Source organism: Rhineura floridana, chromosome 9 (assembly GCF_030035675.1).
Source record: "Rhineura floridana isolate rRhiFlo1 chromosome 9, rRhiFlo1.hap2, whole genome shotgun sequence".
In the NCBI taxonomy this organism is placed as follows: Eukaryota; Metazoa; Chordata; class Lepidosauria; order Squamata; family Rhineuridae; genus Rhineura; species Rhineura floridana.
Window position 1 is genome coordinate 38,658,390 of NC_084488.1, and position 22,155 is coordinate 38,680,544.

The following is a 22,155-nucleotide window of genomic DNA, read 5'->3' on the forward strand; positions in this document are numbered from 1 at the left end:
ATAGTAGAGCACATAGTTGGGGAAGGGCCATGGCTCAGTGGCAGAGCATCTGCTGGGCATGCAGATGGTCCCAGGTTCAATCCCCAGCAACTCAACGTAGGGCTGGGGATATACCTACTCTGGTATCCTGGAGAGCCAATAGATGGATCAAGGTTTTGACTCAGTAGAAGGTACCTTCCTATACTGTGCATGCAAAAGATACCAGGTTCACTCCCAGGTGCCTCCAGGTAGGGACAGGAAAGACTGTGGCATGAAACCTTGGGGTCCCAGTGCCACTGAGCTATATCAGCCAATGGTCTGACTTGATATCAGGCAGCTTCATGTGTTCAGACATCCCTTCTTCCAAGCAATATCGACAAAGATAACAACATAAGAAGTTTCCTGCTGAGTCCAACCATTGGTCTATCTAGCGTTGTACTGCCTGAATGGATGGCAGCACCTCTCCACAGTTTCAGACAAGGGTGTCTCTCGACCTCATCTGGAGATTCTGGGGATTGAACCTGGACCCTTTTGCATGCAAGGCAGTTTCTCTGCCCCTGGGCTACAGCCCTTCCCTACCACCAGATGAAAAGAGCCTTAACCCTTTGCCCCTGGAATCATGGTCTGGCTGAGCAGAAAGAAGAAACACTGCAGGCTTCGTTAGGGCTTGAGAACTCTTAACAGCAGAACAGACAACTCCATTCAAAAATGTAGGCCTCTGCCCAGAGTTCTACCAAAACCAAGCTGACTACATCGGATCAGAACCCCTGCACAATTACAGAACCAATTTGTCCCTAAGCAATTTGTGATAAGGCATGGGGGGAGGTAGAGTCTGGTCATGGGCATGTGCAAACTCATGGGCATGCTTCAAATTAGTATTTTTAAGTTTGGGTCAAATACAGTGCATTGCTAGTACGGTGTACAGTAGCAAACTAGGATGTAGAGTCAAATCCGTACTTAAGCATGAAACTCACTGAGTGGCATTGCCCCAGTCACTACTCAGCCTATCCTGCTTTACAGGGTTTTGTGAGAATAAGACTGAACTCCTTGGAGGAAAGGCAAGATATAACTACAAAAAGTAAATTAGCACTATGAATACAAGAAAAACATTTAAAATCTATGAATAACATGGCCCATTCATCAGGCACTGATTATTCTATCAACTTCACCAGCATTTCCTAATCAGAGTAAAATGCATACTAATTGAATTTGCAGTTGGGAAAATGAGAGCTGTAGGTTCTGCTGGTGGTACATTGTGAATACTACTCTGAAACATTGGGCTAAACCTCTAATCTTGATTATATACTAATAGGCTTTCAAAAAAAAAATAGCCAGGAAGCTTAGTCTCCTTTGAGGAGGAGGACACTGGATTCAGGGTGGGATTATAAAAGAACATCTCGGGTTCAATGCGCATGAGCAGCACCATGTACAAGGGGTCCATGCCACTTGCTCCCCTTGAAGGAATTATTTTTCAGTCTAATTTGTCTGAAGGTGTGATCTCAATTTAATTATAAAATTTGACTGCAGATAAGTCCTTCAGCTATCACAGCCTAGATTCATGAGGATGGGGATAGACAGTAGGACAGAATCATCAGACAGTAGAAATAGATCAAAGACTTTATTATAGTAAAGAATTGACCCTAATACAGAATTAGAAGGCGTAAAGGTTACCACACTAGATCGATACATACTCGCACAATCCAGGGCATCTCAGAACGACAGAACCCCACATTAAGGCTTTTATACCCCTGGAGGTGGGACCTCTCAGATTTCAAAGGGAAGACCCCAATCAGTTTCTCTGCACCTAATTAAATATCCATTCCAATTGCTGTTGCCAAACACACTGTAGAGTCATCAGGGAGATAAACCTCTGGCTATCTTATTGATTCAGCAGAATGTTGCCAGATGTCTAGTTTCTTTTGGGTTTCTCACGTCTCCTTTTTAAGCCTAGAAGCAGCGCTTTAGCAGATTCCAACTCTTTCTTTTTCAAGCAAACACTTAGCCATTTTTACCCATAATCCCTTGATTAACTCAGTCAGACATAAGCCTAATCAGAAATAACAGGGTTTTACTCTCCTACACCCTCATGTCTGGACGTTTACACATTCACAGCTGCCAAATGAATACCACCGAGAATTCTGAGCAGTGTTGAGGACAGAACTAGCATATGAACTCCTGGATCCATGGGCAGCCGATCTTTTTTATAATCATTATGATTTTGTACACCAAAGAGAAAACACAGATGTGGCCAATTTGGGTTAGGAAGGAATTTTCTACCATTTGGAATATTGGATCTTTTTCATTTCTCAGGTTTACTTAGGATGGCCACTACTAGACCATTTGAGGTGGTAACGCTTTTCCTAGGAATTCATAGTGTTTGTTGTTGTATTGTGCCTTCAAGTCAATTACGACTTATGCCAACCCTATGAATCAGCGATCTCCAATAGCATCTGTAATAAACCACCCTGTTCAGATCTTCTAAGTTCAGGTCTCTGGCTTCCTTTATGGAATCAATCCATCTCTTGTTTGGCCTTCCTCTTTTTCTACTCCCTTCTGTTTTTCCCAGAATTATTGTCTTTTCTAGTGAATCATGTCTTCTCATGATGTGTCCAAAGTATGATATCCTCAGTTTCATCATGTTAGCTTCTAGTGATAGTTCTGGTTTAATCTATTCTAACACCCAATTATTTGCCTTTCTTGCAGTCTATGTGTTTAAAAATCTGAATCGTTGCCATATTTGAGGAAGGAATTTCCCCTTATTTCAGACTGGCCAGTTATCTTGAAGAAAAGTTGGAAGGCACTTCTGCATAGATGGTTTTGCACATGAGCAGTGTTGCAAATCAGAGTGCTGATTAGGGATGTAAGAAGGCATCATTTTCCATTCAGCCCTGCATTTGTCACATACAGCAATATTTCTGTTCTGCTGCTGTTTATCTTCTGCCGAAAGCTATGTTATTTGCCCCACTGTCCATTGTGGTGACATTACATAATTAACATAATTAATTATGTAATTTTTACTGCCATTGCATTATTCAGTGCAAAGGTAACATAATGCAAAGGGGATGGGTGATTGAATTCACTGGATTGAAAACCGTTCTGGACATGGGATAAATAACCAAACTGGCAATTCCACTCGTATTTCTTTTTTATCAGAATTCTGACATCGCTAGCACTGATCACTTGGTTTAGATGTGCTAATGGAACTGATATGGGATCTCAAGCTACCATCACATTGAAATAGTGATAATAGCTGTTAAACTCTACAGGATTCACAACAGAAAGTATGTGATCATTTGCAAGACAAGTGTTGTTCCAATAGACATTCACGATGTGGTTTCCTGCGATAGGAGGCCATATAAATAGCTACACCCTGCATCCAAGTGACATGCAGAGTTTAAGTCAAATCGGTTCTGGAGTGTGAGCAGTAACCATATTTCTCACATGTTAGGTTTTTGAAACTGGCCCTCATTATTCAGCCTGGAAATACTGGAATGTGAAAGCATCATTCACAAGTGAAAGATACACATACATAAAACATACAAAGCTAAAGAAATGTTTTTCAACAGCTGAACAAGGAAAAGAAGGGAGTCTGGAGGTTTAAACTGAGATTGGGTTTGATCCTTCAGGAGACAGAAACCTGATTCAATCCAGGCATCCTGTACCATGACTACTAAACACATGCTACTTTCTTCTTCCTTTAATTAAGTAGTTTATGAGGGGGGTGAATAGAATAGAATCACCTTTCATGCCTGGAATTGGCAAGGTGTGTGAGAGAGAGAGTAAGAGAGAGAGGAGGAGAGTTCAGAAGTCATCTGACCTCAGATAAAATCATTGGCACCCCTGAAGTATATAATCTGATGCTTATTTTCCTATCTCACAGTGTTTAACAGATTCAGCGCATACTGTCTATCTAAAAAAGGCTGCACCTATTCCTAGAGAGAACAGATCTGGCGATATGCCTTAGTTACATCAAGACTGATTTGCTGCAATGTGCTCTACATGGGGCTTTGAAAAGTGCCCAGAAAGTTCAACTGGCTTGAGAATGCCGAAGCTAAAGTTCTGACTGCAACTGATTTCCAGGAACATGTGTCTCTCTTTTTTGCAACATCTTTGCCGGTTGACCAGTCTGTTTCTGGAAGCCAATTCAAAGTGCAAGCCTGTCCTTAGACAGCTTAGAATAAAGATACCTAATAATAATAATAATAATAATAAATTTAATTTTTGTGTCGCCTATCTGGCCGATGCCACTCTAGGCGACGTACATATTAAAATTCAATAAAATACTATATAATTACAGAATAAAATACAATGCAGTCAACACTAATGCAGGCATAAAACTATGTAGGGCAATCAGAAACAATAAACAATCACAGAAAAATTAGCCCACCCCGGAGATCCCAAAGGCCTGTCCAAAGAGCCAAGTTTTTAAGGCTCGGCGAAATGTATCCAGGGAAGGGGCATGGTGAAGATCAAACGGGAGGGAGTTCCAGAGAGTGGGGGCCGCCACTGAAAATGCCCTCTCTCTAGTCCCCACCAACCTAGCTGTTTTCGTTGGTGGGACTGAGAGAAGGCCCTGTGTGGCTGATCTAGTCGGGCGGCTTAATTTGTGGTACTGGAGGTGCTCCTTCAGGTAAACCTAAAGACTTCCCAGGGCTGCCATCAAGAGTCAGCACAGTCACGCATCTGTCAAGGGCCCACAACCCAGCAGGGAAGCCAATGATGAGATACCCCTGGAAACTGCTCCCCCTCTTCACTTTTGCAATCCACTCGTTCATCCATCTCCCTCTCTTTCTTGGGCCCAGAAAACTATGGGGGTGAGAAGGAGGTGCAATAAATGCCACTGCCTGTTGACTCATTGACTCTTGGCCTGGCAAGCAACGGGTGGTAGCAAGGGTGAAGAAGAAGCAGGAGTTGGCGATAATGGCAGTGAGGGGGGAGAGTCACTGAAGACAACCCTCCAAAACCTCTAGCCAGCCCTGATGCTGCCTCCCCTCTCTCATATGAGCCAGCTTCATCATTGAGATCAACTGGGGAGGCTCTCCTAGATTGTCTGGGGGCATGTAAGAGGGCCTTCTCTGTAGCCACCCCTAGGTTCTGGAACACTTTGCCTATGGGACTCCCAACTTGCCTCTTCTTGGATGTTTTCCCACCATCTCAGCGTTTGGCCTGTCAAGTTGATGAGTTTTGAACGATCCCCGAAGAAGGTGTTTTTATGGAACTTTTGCCTGTTGCCTCATAGACTTGGGAAAGGGCTGTAACGGCATGGTAGAGCATCCGCATTGCATTCAGAAGGTCTCAGGTTCAATCCCCAGCAGGCCCGAGAGAGAACCCTGCTTGAAATTCTGGAGAGCCACTCACGGTCAGGGTTGACAATACTAAGCTAGATAGTATTCACTAATAGGCAAAAAACCTTGCGGTTTAAGAACGTACCTATAACCCACTGCTATTTCTATCAAACTTTTAAAAGCAGGGACATTGGGCAGCTATAGTGAATGCACCAGGGGAGCAGGAGACCTGACCTTCTCTCTGAGATATTGGACTGCCCTACAAATTTCTCAAAATGCAAACACCATTTGGGTTGGTCTTTCAGTCCAATCCACTTCCTGTGTAGCTTGGAAGAATTTGGTAACGTGCCTCTGAGCATGTGTATGTGTGTATTTTCATTTAACATGGTAGAACACGAAAAATCTCGTGGCTGTATAATAGGACAGCTTCCTATGTTCCTAAGTGGTTTCTTTTCTGATGGGTAATACTAAATTGATCATGTGTTTAGAACAAAAAGGTGGGATATAAAGCCCTATATAGCTTGGGACCAGGCGAGAATTCCCGAAAGATCGTCTTACCCCTTATATACCCTGCAGGTGAGAGCCTCCTTATCAGGACGTCAGTTCTAAACAACAGAGGAATCAGGCCTTTAGTGTTGTGGCACCTACCGTTTGAAATTCCCTCCCCTTAAATATTAAACAGGCACAATCTCTGTTATCTTTTCAGCGCCTACTGAAGACCTTCCTCTTCAACAAGCTTTTTAAGTAGAGACTTTATACTAGTCTCTGCATCTGTGTTAGAATTGTTTCTAAGATGTTTTAAAGATTTTTTAAAAATGTTTTTTTAAGATGCTTTGTTTCTAAGAATTTTTAAAGATGCTTTCTTTTTATGATTTTTTAAAGATGCTTTGTTTTTAATATGTTTCATAGAGGTTTTTAATGTTTTGTCATTTGTTTCTTGCTCTGGGCTTTTTCTGGGAGGAAGGGCGGGATATAAATTTAATTAATAATAAAGATTTTAATACAATACAATACAATACAAGATCAAACCACTGCATGCAAGATAAAAATATCAATTCATTATTAAGGCAAGTCACGAATCCTCATGTTCAGACTGCTTCTAATGCTGAGTTCTCACTTTTTGCTTATCATGTGATAAACTGTATCTAGCAAAACTCACCAGAGACAAGATATCTGCATGTCCTGCAGTATATGGAGAAAAGATTTCTCCTAGCGTGGGCAACTTAGCAGAACATGGCACTCTTTCATGTGGTTCACAACAGGTACCATTGTCCAGCTATCTAGAAGGCACACCATACAGCATGAAAACACTGCTCTGTAATTCTAGTTTTGTAATGATCTGGTGTACCTATTGACAATACACTCTGTGTGTGCTCAGATGCACTCTGTTATTAGGACCCATCATCCTTGGCACTGAAGACAGGGTTGGTAGGTCTGACAACGGTTGGATCCAGGTTTGAGGTAGTCCTGGGCAAAGTTTCCTCTGGTGAGACTCCTCCTCTGCCAGTGGGCCCTGGTGCACTCACCTCCCTGTACTTCAGGAAGCTGAGTTTGGTCATCCTTTTAATTTCTTATAATCTTACAATGTTAGGTCAGGAGCATTGTGGGAAAGTAAGAGTAGCTAGATCTAGCCCTTTAGCACTGCTCAGAGTGCCAGACCAGGGAAAAATATTAAGAGACCCCAGATCAGAAATGGGCCCTGCTATGGTGCTTGGGCCCTGGCAGATGCCCAGGAATGTGGGGTGCTGTCCCCAGCCCTGGATCTGATTGGCCCTGACAGCACAAATTAAGCCCTAAATCTTTTTCTTTCATTACAAAGAAAGCTATCATTCCACACAAAGTGCTTGCTAAAATTGAAGCTATCCTTGCTTCTAGGTGGCATGAAATCTATGTACAGCCAAGATGGTGAAGCAAATGGTAGGAGACATAAATCATGTTGGAATAATTAGGAGCTACATTAGTGAAGTACAGGACCATGAGACTTTACTGTGTCTTTTAAGGCAAAAAATTCTGGAGGAGAATTTGCTTGTGGCCTTTATACAGGCATAACTCTAGAATAAAGCAGCAAATCAGACTGTGGTGGGTCCTATAGGGTCTCCCTTTCGGTCAGGAATTGTTGCCTGTATTAACTTTGTTTTGGGGAAAAGCTTGATATTTGCAGGTGTTTTATGTTCTGAATTGTACACCTGTGGTGTGGGGACTAGCAGCTGGACAAAAAAAGCAGATCCTGCAAGCTTTATAGTTGCAAAGAGACATATATACTATACCTTTAAAGCACAATCAAAGCACATCCCCCCCAATCCTGGGGAATGTAGTTTTCCCCTCATAGAGCTACACTTCCCAGCACCCTTAACAAACTACAGACCCCAGGATCCTTTGAGAGGGAAAATCTTGGAAGGACAAACACCCACCATCAGTGGTCTGAACATCTTACTGCCCTTTCTGCCTTTCAATGTACATCTGATAGACATCAATCTCATTTGGATACCTATGTGGATACAGGGACGTCTTATATTAATGTATATATTAAAATTAGGATTAGTGAATTAATCTTGTTGTTAAAAAGAGTTGACATTTCTTTCCTTTTTTTCCTATTTATTTGCAACAGGGGTGTAGCTGTCCAGGGACTCAGGGGGTCTTAGACCCCTTACTTTTTTGAAGCAGGGTCCCAGCAGGGTCCCTGTGTCTCCAGCATCCTATGAGCCAATCATCAGAAAGGGGAGTGTGTTAATCATTCAAAGTGTCTTCCTTGTCCTTTTCTGCTGACTGGAGCCAATCAGAGTGAAAGGAAGTGAGTCAGCCACTGAGAAGATTCTTTGCAGTAGCTAGCACTCTTCCCTTTCATGATGATTGGCTCCTAAGGACGTCTGTTGTGGGAGAAGAATTAGCAAGGATCTAATTCTCAATTCAGCAGGAAAAAAATGGGAGGGGTGTGGCTGTAACTGTCGTGAAGAGACCCTGTACTTCTGAATTTGCCATTCTGCTACTGATTTGCAATTAATTTTTTTCTTTTAAAAAAATCACACTGTTTTCAGAAATGAAAATACCATCTGAAATCTGAGCCAAGAAACCCCCCCAGCCTTTTCTGTTTCAATATCTGTTAGATATTGATACCTATACTGGAAGAGAGAGAGAGAGAGAGAGGGGGGTGTTTGTGTGTGTTGCCTTCTAAAACCTCTAACATTATCATTGCCATTAGATAACTGTCAACTGTAGTTTCTAATAAGGAAAAAAATCCCACTTTATAACTATATTAAAATGTGACTGTGAAACAGTGATCCAGAGCTGTGTCTAGAAGTATTTGTCAAGTCATTCTTTCATTTGTGACATTACATGCTTAGGGTGATTTTAGGGGGAAGGACAAATGAAAGGCTGTACTGGAGCTGATCAGGATGACCATTAATTATAATAATGACAGCAATGGTATAAAGAATAATGATAGTACACAATATGGCACAACATATTTGTAATACACTGTTTTGATTTAATGTGCCAATATATTCCAAACAAAAAGGAAGAGTTACATAACAAAGAATAAAACACACCATTAAGGGTGCAATCCTAATGTGTTTGGGGGCGGGGATCCAACATTCTATCACCTTATCCAATGCCCTGCCAGGTTCCAGCTGGCAGGACTGAACTGAGAGCAGAGGAACAACCTGCATTCTTCCATTCATTTCCAGTTGTAGAAATTTCTTTTTTCCTTAGAACCTATCTACATAAAAAGCGCTTGCTGGATCAGACCAAAGGGCCATCTAGTCCAGCATCCTGTACTCACAATTGCCAACCAGATGCCCAAGGGAAGCCTACAAGGAGAACCTGAACACAACATCACTCTTCCCATTTGGGATTCCCTGCAACTGTCATTCAGAGGCATATTGCCCCCAACAGTGGAGGCAGAGCATAGCCATTGTGGCTGGTAGCCAGTGATTGCCTTGCCCTCCATGAATTTGTCTAATCCACTTTTACAGCCATCCAAGTTTCTTCTTTCCCTGTTTCTCATTTAATGGAAGCAACGAGAGGGAAAGAGGAAGGAGAGTTTTAGCCATGCTCGAAAGGAGGGGTAGCCAATGTGATGCCTTCCAGATATTGTTGGATTCCAACTCCCATCATCCCCAACCAGCATGGTCAATGGTCAGGGATCATGGGAATTGTGGTCCACAACATCTGGAGGGCACCGTATTGGCTACACCTGCATGTCTTAATTTTCTCCCACTTTGGGAGCATGGCAGGGGACCAGGAGGGCTTAGGATCCTTCGGATACCTGCCGCTTCCCAGCACAACCCTCTGCATGTACAACTCTTTTGACTCGTCTAGCATCAGGTAGGCCAGTACTTCAGGGAAGCTGGCAGTGTCAGAGATGTAGGGTCTGATGGTGGTTCTCTCTCTCTCTGATGCCAGAAGTATTCCTCTAATGCTGGCAGGAGGCTCTCAAGGACCATCGCATTAGAAAAAGTTCATTTCTTGCAGCAGAAAAATAAAACTAATTAGCTGCTCAGTTTAAATTATGAGTAAAAGGCCTGGGAGAACTTCCCCCGGTGCAAAAAAAGAAAAAATAAGAAAAAAAAAACCCACCAGAGAAAAGCTGTCTGGTAAGCCTCTGTGGGGAGGTCACTCCATAGGTGAGGTGCTACACCAAGAAGGCTTTTTCTTTCCCTAGCTGCCATCTGCCTCACTTCATTGTAGAGACACACAGAAAAGGGCCCCTGAAGAGGACAGTCCAGATAAGTTTATACGGAGGAAGCCTGAAAAGGTAACAATCAGCACTTTAAATTGGACCTGGGAACTGTCTGGGAAGCAATGCAGCTGATAAAGCACTGGCCTAACATGATGAAATGCCCAGGCCCAGTTAGTAATCCTGGGCACTGTTTTAAACCAACTGCATTTCTAGACCATTTCTAAAGGCAGCCCCAGACACAATATATGGCATTGAATGCTGCCAGCCACTGTGGTCATGCAGCCCTAGGGTGGTCTCTACCTCTGCCACTGTCTAGATGCATCCCTTGATAAATGGACAGTCTCACTCTACCTTGGTTGCTGCTTAACCGTATTGACTGAGTGATTCATTCCATAACCCTTCCCCAGCCATGCAAAATTTAGGCATGCTAAATATTGCCGCAAAAACAAACTCCAGCTTCCTCCAAATGCACAGGCACTCTCCTGGTTGAAGGTCCAGAGGGGTAGCCATGTTAGTGTGTTGCAGGAAAAACAACAGATAATCTTGTGACATCTTGAAGACTAGCAAGGATATTGTTGTAAGATTGGGTGGGGTCTGCACAGGACAGGGTGAATGAACCCAGAAATACTGCTTCAGAAATACTGCTTCTTTTAACATGCATGGCAAAGTTGTCAGACATATCTTTTCTTAGGGAAATTACAGATGATGATGTGTTTCCATGGGAACTAATTGTTAGATGATATTCCTTGTCTTCTGATGGGCTAGGAAATACCTGAAAGGAGATGTGCCCACCCCTACTACTAGCTAAGGGTGGGACTGAACCAAAGTAAGAGGGACACAGAAATGGAAACATGAATTTGGACTTTGGCTGCCTCTCATTGGAGAACTGACACTGGGCAGCAGATTTGGCTGTCTGTTGGACTGTTAAGTTGTTCTTTCACCTATGATCAACCTGTGTACTTATGGATACACTCAAATATTGCAAAACATCATACACCTCCAGTGATGTCTTTCCAGAGAAATTAAACCTGAGTAAGAACTGCACGCCTGGTACCTTTCACTGTTCAGAAAAAATGGGGTGAACATAACAGTATTATGGCACAAGCTTTTTTTTTTGCTATAGAGTCCACTTTAGTTGGTTTAAGAATGAACCTAAAGCCAACAGATATTTCTATCAAACCTTAAACAGCAGGGAAATTGGGCAGCTATAGTGAATGCACCAGGGGAGCAGAAGACGCAACCTCCTCTCTGAGATATTGTGCTGCCCTACAAATTTGTAAAAATGCAAACACAATTTCAGTTGGACTTTCACAGTCCAATCCACTCGCTGTGTAGCTTGGAAGAATTTGGTAACATGTGCCTCTGAGCATATGGTGAGTGGTGGCAACATCAAAGGCTTGCCAGCTTGCCCCAGGCCCCAGTGAACGTGCACACGCAGACACACTTGCACCCTACCAATTAAAAACATAGAGCACACTTACCTAAGGTAGCCACGGTGGCATGGAGTGCCTTCTACCAACTTCAGTTGGTGGCCCAGCTACGCCCCTATCTGGACAGGCATAACCTGGCTTTAGTTGTCCATGCTCTGGTAACCTCCAAGTTAGATTACTGCAATGTACTCTACGTGGGTCTGCCTTTGAAGACGGTTCAGAAACTTGTGCAAAATGCAGCGGCCAGATTGGTAACAGGGACCAGACGGTTCAAACATATAAAACCAATTCTAGCCCGCTTGCATTGGCTGCCTGTATGTTTCCGAGCTCGATTCAAGGTGCTGGTTTAAACTATAAAGCCTTACACAGCTTAGGACCACAATACCTGATGGAACACCTCTCCTAACACAAACCCACCCGTACACTAGGCTCAATATCCAAGGCCCTCCTCTGGGTGCCTACTCCAAGGGAAGCTCGTAGGATGGCAACAAGGGAGAGGGCCTTCTCAGTGGTGGTCCCCAAATTATGGAATATTTGTCTGATGAGGTGCGCCTGGCGCCAACACTGTTATCTTTCTGGCGCCAGGTCAAGACTTTCCTCTTCTCCCAGGCATTTTAGCATGTGTTTTTAAATTGCTTTTTAAAAATGTGTTTTTAAATTTGTATATTTGTTTTTAATTGTTGTAAACCACCCAGAGAGCTTCGGCTATGGGGCAGTATACAAATGCAATAAATAAATAATTAATTAAATATGGCATTTTAGGCAAAAATAAGGAAATTGAGTAATATAATCTTACTATTACTTATTTCTTGCTTGGAGAAAATATTTGAGCATCAGTCAGAATAAAGCTGTGAGATAATGATAGGCTGGGAGACAATGCTTTCACCAAAGCTATCCCATGACCTTCACAACTGATCAGGGATTTTAATCTGGGTTTTCTGCATCCAAACCCACAGTACTATACTGGCTCTTGTATGATGAAATTTTATTTGTTTGTTTGTTTGTATCCTGCCCTTCCTCCCAGCAGAAGCCCAGGGCAGCAAACAAAGTACCCGTATATTCCGGCGTATAAGACGACTGGGCGTATAAGACGACCCCCAACTTTTGAGAAGATTTTCCTGGGTTAAAAAGTCATCTTATACGCCGGAATAACAGCCCCCCAACCACAGCCACAACTCTTCAACCCGCTTGCCCCCATAGCAACCTGCCCCCAGCCGCAAGAAAGACCCTGATCCCCGTTTAAAAAGCCAGCGTCCCTCTCCCCTTTCTTCCCTGCGTGGCCAGCACCCCCTCGCCCCATAGCCCGCACCGACCTTTGCCCACCAAGAAGTGGATGTCGCTGAGCACCTCGTTCTTGAAGAGGAAGGCGAAGCGCTCCTGCACCGTCGGCTTCGTCGCCTGCCAGTTGTAGGCCGGCTCCCGCGGCGCCAGCAGGCCGGAGGCAGCGGCGGCGGTGGAGGGCGCCGAGGAGGAGGCCGCAGGGGCAGCTGTCGGCAGCGGGTTCCCGCCTCCGCCGCCTCCCGCTGCTGCTGCCGCCGCCCGGTGGTTGTGCGTCAGCGGAGGTGCCGGCGCGGCCTGCGGCGGCAAGAGCAGCGAAAGCGGCCCGCCGTTGGCCGCCCGAGGAGGAGCAGCCGCCGTGGCCGCGGCCCTGTCGCTCGCCTGAGCAGCCGCGGGCGGAGGAGCAGCAGCAGCGGCGGGAGGCGGCGCAGGCGAGGCCGCCACGGAGGAGAAGGACGCGGGGAGGCTGCTGCTGCTGCTGCTGCCGCCCGGTGGTTGTGCGTCAGCGGAGGCGCCGGCGCGGCCTGCGGCGGCGAGAACGAAAGCGGCCCGCCGTTGGCCGCCTGAGGAGGAGCAGCCACCGCCGCCGCGGCCCCGTCGCTCGCCTGAGCAGCCGCGGGCGGAGGAGCAGCAGCGGCGGCGGGAGGCGGCGCAGGCGAGGCCGCCACGGAGGAGAAGGACGCGGGGAGGCTGCTGCTGCTGCTCCCCGCCCCGGCCGCCATTTTGCGGAGGAGGAGGCCGCGCAGGAGATGGCAGGGACGGAGGAGCAATGGGGATTCCCCTCAGGGGAGGGGACGCCGGGCCAGGCTGCAAGCAGGAGAAATACGGTACTATATTCCGGCGTATAAGACGACACCCGGCGTATAAGACGACCCCCAACTTTTGTGAAGATTTTCCTGGGTTAAAAAGTCATCTTATACGCCGGAATATATGGTACTAAAAACACTTTAAAACATCATAAAAACAGATCTTAAAATACATTAAAACAAAACAGTGTTAAAAACATTTTTTAAAAAACCTTTTAAAAAGGGTTAAAAACATTATTAAAAAACATATTAAGCAATTCTAACACAGACGCAGACTGGGATAGGCCTCAACCTAAAAGGCTTGTTGAAAGAGGAAAGTCTTCAAAAGGCGCCAAAAAGATAGCAGAGATGGATCCTGCCTAATATTTAAGGAGAGGGAATTCCACAGGGTAGGTGCTGCCACACTAAAGGCCTGTTTCCTATATTGTGCAGAATGAACCTCCTGATAAGACGGTATCTGCAGAAGGCCCTCACCTGCAGAGCGCAGTGATCGACTGGGTATTCTTCATGTTATATGCTTCACATTAAATATGCTTCATGTTATATATAGTCTCTCTTATATGTTATATATAACGTATGTTATATATATATAGTCTCCATGTTATATCTAGTCTCTGCTTCATGTTATATATAGTCTCTCTTATCAAGCTTTTGATGGATGATGAACCACATTTGACTAGATGTGATCAAGGTTAGAAGTGCATTGATAAAACTAGATTTGAGGATTCTGTAAAAGCTACAAAATTCTATGTTAGAGATGTCTCCATTCTGTGTCCACACACATTTCTGCCCTTCCTACTTTCAGTGATTCATTGAGAAGACAGTAAAATACTGGGATAGTGTAGGGCTGGAACAGTGGGGCAGCAAGTTTGGGGCAGTGCAGGCACACTCTTACCTATGTGACACTGTCCCAGTAAGTGGCAGGGATGCTGCCACTAGGAGCCTAGCACCAAGGCACTGCCCTGCTCTGCCAGTCACTCTGGGTGAAATAAAAACCAAGGACTCTTTCCCCCCATTTTTCTAATCTACCAAATGTAGTTGAATGACAATCTATCTACTTCTCCAAGGCATACCTAATCTATTCTTCTTTAAAATGTAGTTTAATGGCATGCCATGTGTTAATCTGACTGAGTTCTTTTCCTTTCCTCCTTAGCTCTGGATTGTTTTATAATTATGTAGCTCCACTTCCAGAATTATAAAGCAATTACAGTATTTCACTACTTAAAGGGCCCATATATACTTCCTGTTTGGAAGGTAAAATCTTTGCATGATTCATTCAGGGAAAACAGAAAACTAAAGCAGGCATAATAAAAAATAAAATAAAGGTAATACATGGCAATTATATTGTGCGGTTTATCTTCAAAGCACTGTGTAAGCTTTTAATAATTTAAATGCAGGCAAAATGGTCCATTGCAAATTAATTATCCATTAAATTTCCATCTTGTTTTCTATTTCCAACTTATTTGGGAATCAGTCCCATTTGGGATAAATGTATTATGTGTTCAAAAGTACGATATGGTGGTTTTATTAGCCAAATAGATTATCTAACCAGTGTTCAGCCTACGTTTGCTCTTTCAGTAATATTTCTGACAGTTTTGTTACTCATTGTTGTCTCCTACAACACATGTATCTGGTCCTGCTATTGATTGGTCAAAAACAAATGATAAATAGCAAACAGGTGAGGCAAATGTTGTTGTGCATGAAAAAATTTTTCCTGATGGCTGAATCAAAAGATCGCAAACAGCCCGATCATAAGGATGGTAGCAGTGACTGAAGCTATGCTAAGCCTGATGTGAAGCAACCTGTAGAGAACTCCACTGTGAACCAAATATGATGGGGCTAGTCAGAACATGTTTACGTAAGTCAAGAGTGCACTACCTTTGGGGGATATCATGGCTTTGTCACTTGGTATTTTGTATGCAGGTGTGCTTATTGTTTGGTAGCTTCCCACTCTGCACTTCCAATGTTAAAAACCCACCACTGTTGAAACTATTTCCTGAGCCAAGTGCCCTCATTGGCAACTTTCATACCCATGTCCCTTGCTATTAGCTATGGCCAGCACAGGAAGGAATATAGGAAACTGCCTTATATGGAGTCAGACCACTGGTTCATCTAGCTCAATATTATCTACACTGACTAGCAATGACTCACTACAGTTTCAGGCAGGGGTCTTTCCCAGCTTCACCTGGAGATACCAAGGACCGAACCTGGGACTTTTTGCATGCAAAGGAAATGCTCTGCCACTGAGCTATGGCCTTTCCCCATACATTGGCAATTGCCTTGATAGCTCCTCTATGATGCTACCCAAGCATCTAGATGTCCCCAGTATGTGCCTTCTCCACCTTGGGATATCCCTGTGTGGAAGCAGCTGTCTACATATGTAGTTGATGCAGTTATAGATGTGCATCTGATTGTACATTCCCAGTTGCATTACAGTGCACACCTCTGTTCCATAAGTGAACTGGCTGCATTCATCTTGTCGCTTCTCCTTTTACACCATTTCAAAACAAAACCACCCTTCTGTTCGGACAGCAAAAACTTTTACTCATATCCAGGTTATCTCTCATCTTGATTACTGCTGTCTTCTCTTCTCTGGTCTTCTACTTTCATACTAACCATAGGACGTCCCTCCTCCAATCTTGATACTGTATCCGTATCTGCTCATGTTCTTCAAAACTCCTCCTTAGCCTTTTCCGCCACCATTTATCAGTCAGCTCTTACATCCCAACTAGGGATGGGCAAAAAATTTGGTTCAGTTCGCATTTAAAGCCAAATCTATCAAATTTGCACTTTCCAAAATAATTGGAGACCTGAAACACAGCTATCTTTCAAAATGTACACTGATTCTAATTTTGCAATGCAGTTCGCCAACCAAACCATGTTTACAAAGATGCATATGTTAGCGGAAAGTGTGCATAAAAATGAATAGGAATTAAAACAACATACAAGCATGCATGATGAGAATTTGCTTGCAAAAGTCTATACATTAGTCAAAACTGCCCACAAAAATGTGTTTATTAGGAGAAATTTGCACTAAAATGCTGGTGAATTTTCATGAGGATTTTTTTTAAAAAATCACAAATTGCAGCAGAAATGTAGAGTACTGAATTTAAGGTTGAGAAAATGAGAAACAGAGAGGATTGAAATTAACAGAACTTTCCATCTCTAATCACAACACATCCTGGCCTGTGACATTTACTCCTCCAGTCCTCCAACTTCAATTGTCAAAAAAAAGCCAAACCCTCTGCCCATTCTCCCTTGCTGCTCCTTGTGTCTGGAACTGCCTTCCAGAATGCCTCTGTGAGATCATTGCCATGGCTTCCTTCAAAACCCACCTTTTCCGTGAAGCCTTTGGAAGAACCCCCTACTCCCGGTACACTACTGCAACTATACCTTACTGTGTTTAACTGCAGTAGTCACATATTCTTCCCCTGGTTATCTAAGTCAGCCTTTCCCAACCAGTGTGCCTCCAGATGTTGTTGGACCACAACTCCCATCAGCCTCAGCCAGCATTGCCAATGCTCAGGAAAGATGGGAATTGTTGTCCAACAACATCTGGAGGCACACTGGTTGGGAAAGGCTGATCAAAGTCCTTCCCTCTCCTCTGTTTCCTTTACATCTATTTTTAGATTGCAATCCTTTTAGGGTAGGGATTGGTCCTCTCAGTCTTGCTGTTATATACACAAATGGTGCTATATCTATCCATCTATCTGTCCATCCACCCACCCAGCTCCCTCACCCTTTTGGAATAGGGATGCTTAATTCCATATAGGGCCACTATTTGTTATTCACTAATAGGCAAAAAACGTTGCGGTGTAAGATTTGTAAAAATTTGTAAAAATGCAAAGATAATTTGGGTTGGTCCTTCACAGTCCAATCTACTTTCTGTGTAGCTTGGAAGAATTTGGTAACATGTGCCTCTGAGCATATGGTGAGTGATGGCAACACCTGCCATCTCCACACATGGAGAATTACATTTTTATGTTTGTTGGTGTTCTTCTTACTTTGCTCCTTTTCTGTGTTACTACTGTTTCTGCAGAGAATCTAACCTAGAAAATTATATTTCTCTCATTATTCATCCTAGAAATCTGTGTCAAATTTATTTTTATTAATTTCAATGCCTTTTTATTGGTCAATGTCATGTGATGGTGAAGACAGCCTTTTGTGTTTCAAACTGGAGGTTATGCTCTATTTCTATTTTGGGTGTATTAACATTTGAATCTGAAACTGAAGTTTGATGCAAAATTAGTCTAATTACAATATGTTGCTACTTAACCAATGACTCTTAGCTATTGGAAAAAACAAACTTGGCCTGCCCAAGATGCATGTTTTCAGCCTGCTATGCTTAAACTACTCCACTTAAAGAAAAGTGGGCATGGTCTATTAAACACATAGAGCACACCTAGAATGTTGCTAAAATATATTTCACCTCCCACGGTTTTATCTTGTGCAGAGACACTCCTCATGTCCATTGGAAACTATGGTGCATAGGGCTGGTTCTAAAGGGTGGCCAGGTGGGGCACTGGCCCGAGGGCCCCTGGAGCTATGGGGGGGCCCTCAGCCACCCCTCTGCTCCCCTTCCACAATCCACACCCCCCATGCCCCCACCTACCTGTCCTGTCTTTTACCATTGCCCTTAATGAAGATGGCAGCCGCGGTTTCCCTAAGGTACTGAAGGCGTCATCCCCTTAGGGAAACTGCAGCTGCCATCTTCTTTAAGGGCAATGGTAAAAGACAGGAGACAGGTAGGTGGGGGAACATGGGAGGGCCGCGTGCGTGCATGCGCGTACATGCCGGGGCCCAGGGCAAGCTGATGCCCAAGGGCCCTGGCATGCCTGGAGCCGGCCCTGATTGTGCAGAATAGTCAGTGCCATTATTCCACAATTGTTTTTGGAGCTTTTTTTTAGTGTTGCAAAGTGTTGCTGTACTTCACATATTCACAGTAACAGAAGCAAAAGAAAATGATTTACTATAGGAAACTTCACTAAAATTGCAAAGTAAATCAAACATATTTAAAGTGACTATCTGAACTGTATCAACTGTTTTAATATTGTTGCTTCCTCCCTGCTAAAACAAGATCAGCACAGCACATGCCTTGTTTCTGTTATTTGGGTTGATTGTAGGTGTTGCCACCACTCACCACATGCTCAGAGGCACATGTTACCAAATTCTTCCAAGCTACACAGGAAGTGGATTGCACTGTGAAAGACCAACCCAAATTGTGTCTGCATTTTGACAAATTTGTAGGGCAGTACAATATCTCCAAGAGGCCGTCAGTTCTCCTGCTCCCCTGGTGCATTCACTATAACTGCCCAATTTCTCTGCTTTTTAAAGTTTGATAGAAATATCTGTGGGCTATAGGTACGTTCTTAAACTGCAACGTTTTTTGCCTGTTCATGGATTTCTCTGCTTTTTAATCCAGGAGGTAAGAAATAGGATCCTGTGCGAGTCTGCTGAGAATGGATTGATCATCTGCATGTTATTGAGTTCAGTGAGATTTACTCCCCTGCAATCATGCTTAGCATAGGTGAAACTGACCACAGGGGATGGGGAGGGGAGGAGGGGGAGGGGACCAGGCAGAAGAGGAAAGAGGAGGGCAGGTTTGATCATTTGCATGTTCAGTGGGACTTACTCCCATGTAATCATCCTTAGTGTAGGTAAAACTGACCATGGGGAGGAAGGCCTGCAGTGGGCAGGGGAGGAGGAAGAAGGAGGAGGGGAGCAAAGGAAGAAGGGAGGAAGAAGGGAGAGGAGAGGGGAAGGAGGGAAAAGGCAGGTTTGATCATTTACATGCTTTTTGAGTTCAGTGGGATTTACTCTATCAATTGCTTTATTTGCTTTTAGCCATAAGCCATTGCAAAACAAACACAAACATTAAAACAATAAAATACATATAAAACCAAACATCATAAAATTACAGACGTACCAAGGTTTACTTATTTAGCTCTTCAAGATAATTCGCTCTGATCTTTTTAGCTGCAAGAGCAAAATTGGCCACCGCAATTGTAACCATATTTTGCTTGTCCGCCAAAAGATCTACTATTAAAGTATCGGGAGAGCACCCCTCCCTCGGGCTAATCAAGGGCTCCAAAAATTGGTATCTAGGGCTATTGTAGAGTGGGCACCTTAACATATAATGAACGAGATCCTCTGGCTCTTTGAGTCCACAAATACAGTAACGCTCCTCTTTCGGAGTTCCCTTATATCTGCCCTCCAAATAGGCTGTGGGCATCGTCTGAAATCTAATTTCAGAAAAAGCTCTATGTAACGGAGTACTTGTTAAAATAATAAAGTATGAGGGAATAGCATGGTTTACTTTAAAAAAGGGAAACCACCAAGAAAAGGGGGATGCCACTATGGTAGCCCTGTCTTTGTCCGCATCAAAATTTAAAACCCAATTGCGGAGCTCCAAGGGTGAGAAAGTTGAAAGATTACTGGGGGAAAGGTTATAAAAATCAAATAATTCCCTGATGGTTTGAGCCCAGCCCCCGGTCCGGAGTTGCTCTTGCCAGCAAAGTTTGATAAAAGAGGAATCATCCAAAATTGAAATTTTCCTCCAAAACCTTAAGATAGCCAGATCAATTTTGGCTGACAATGATGAAAGGCCTAATTCAGCTCTTATATGGGCAGAAGAGGATCCCTGAGGGAGTCCCAAAATCTGTCTCATAAAAGAGTTTTGTAAAGGCTCAAGGCTGGCTTTAAGCGAATAACCCCAAAGTTCTGCCCCATATAACACTTTGGGTAGTACTTTGGCAGTAAAAATTTTCAACATCGGGGTAATCAACTGGCCCCCTCGGGAATAAAAAAACCTTTTTAATTGTCCAAGGACTCTTGCTCCTATTAATTTAGTAGCTTCTAAATGGGGCTTCCACAAGAGCTTGGCATTAAAAGTTATGCCAAGATATTTGAAAGATTGGACCTGCTCTAAAGATATCCCATTCAATGTCCAGTTTGTTTTAGTCTTTTTTCGCTTGCCACAAACCATGATTTTGGATTTTGAATGATTGATTTGTAAATGTTGGGCATAGCAGTATTCCTCTAAGCGAATTAACATTCTTTTTAAACCTATTTTGTTGAGGGAAACAAGGACCAAATCATCAGCATATAATAAAGATGACATTTTTCTTTTTCCCACCAAGGGGGAAAAAAAATTTGGAGAGGCCAGTGCGGGAACAATATCGTTTATGAAATAGTTGAAAAGAAAAGGGGCCAATATACAACCTTGCTTGACCCCTTTCATTGCTGGAATGTCGCGGGAGAGGGCACCATTCCTACCAAGATGGACTCGTAAAAAGTTGGATTGATGGAGAGATCTGATTAGCCACACGAGTCTTTTATCAATAGTGTCTACATCCAACTTGAGCCACAGCAACTCCCTATCAACTGAATCGAAAGCTGAGGCAAAGTCTACAAATGCCACGTAGAGCGATGCTCTCGGGCCTGTTAAGGACTTAGTTATTAAATGCTGTAGAATATAAGCTTGGTCTACTGTATTTCTGCCCTTCCTAAAGCCCGCCTGTTCCTGATGGACGATAGAATACTTGGAGTCCCATTCCATAAGTTTATTTAAGAGGAAACACCCATAGAGTTTAGCAGTAACATCAAGGAGACTAATGGGTCTATAATTGCAAGGGTCTGAGGGGTCCCCTTTCTTAAAAATAGGTACTATTATGCTAGTGCGCCATCCCGATGGGAAGGCACCCATAGCATTAATATGTGTAAATAAGACAGCAAGAAGGGGTCCCCACCAAGAAACTTCTGCCAAATAGATCTCCGGGGGAAGCATATCCTCTCCGGGAGCTTTATTTACACGAAGAGACAAGATCAAATTGCCTATCTCAGCAGTGGAAACTGGGGGCCACAATGGCAAAGCGGTCAAATCCTCAGAGGGAGGGGGCAGTAAAAAAGACCCAAACTCAAAAATTTTACTAAAATGTGCAATCCAAGTTTCAGGAAGAACGGGGGGAATTGGAACAAAACAATTTTGGTCAACCCCCCCCCTGTACAAGTTTCCAAAATACGGAGTCATTACCCTGGAGTAGGGCTTGCCCCAGGTCTCTCCAGTTGTTTGAAAAAAAGGCCTGTTTTTTTCGTTTAAGCAGCTTTTTATACGCCCTCTTCATCAAAAGTAATTGAAGAACAGCTTCATCTGAGTTATTTCGGCGAGTAAATCTAATTTGGGCACCCAATTCTTGCTTCTTTCCTCGGCATTCCCTATCAAACCATGATTTGGGGCCACCTGTAGGTCTAGCGGGAGCAGAGAAAGTCACCAACTGCTTAAGAGCGGTGGTGATTTCTTCATATGTCCCTAAAATGGTCTCTGGAGTAGAGATTGCCTGTTGGCGAAGCTCAAACAAAGCCATTGTTTCCAAGGATTGTTTTACTGTCAATTCAATATCTGGTGTCCATTTTAGACGCTTGGAACCACTCAGACTGTCCAATACTGAGGAGGAGTTGCTCTTACCCAGCTTTGCCCACCTGGGTATGCGGTTCAGCATCATGGTAGAGCCGAAGGTCGGGGAGGCGGGGTTGCCGTGGTCTATAGAAGTTCTTTCTCACTCACCGAGCACCCTGTAGAGGTGACGACTGGTTTGGAGTGTCTCCACCTTGTGCTGGGCCAGAGAGACAGGCTGGGAATTTTGTTGGTGTACCGCCCGCCCTGCTGCTCAACAAATTCCCTAACTGAGCTGACAGAGGTA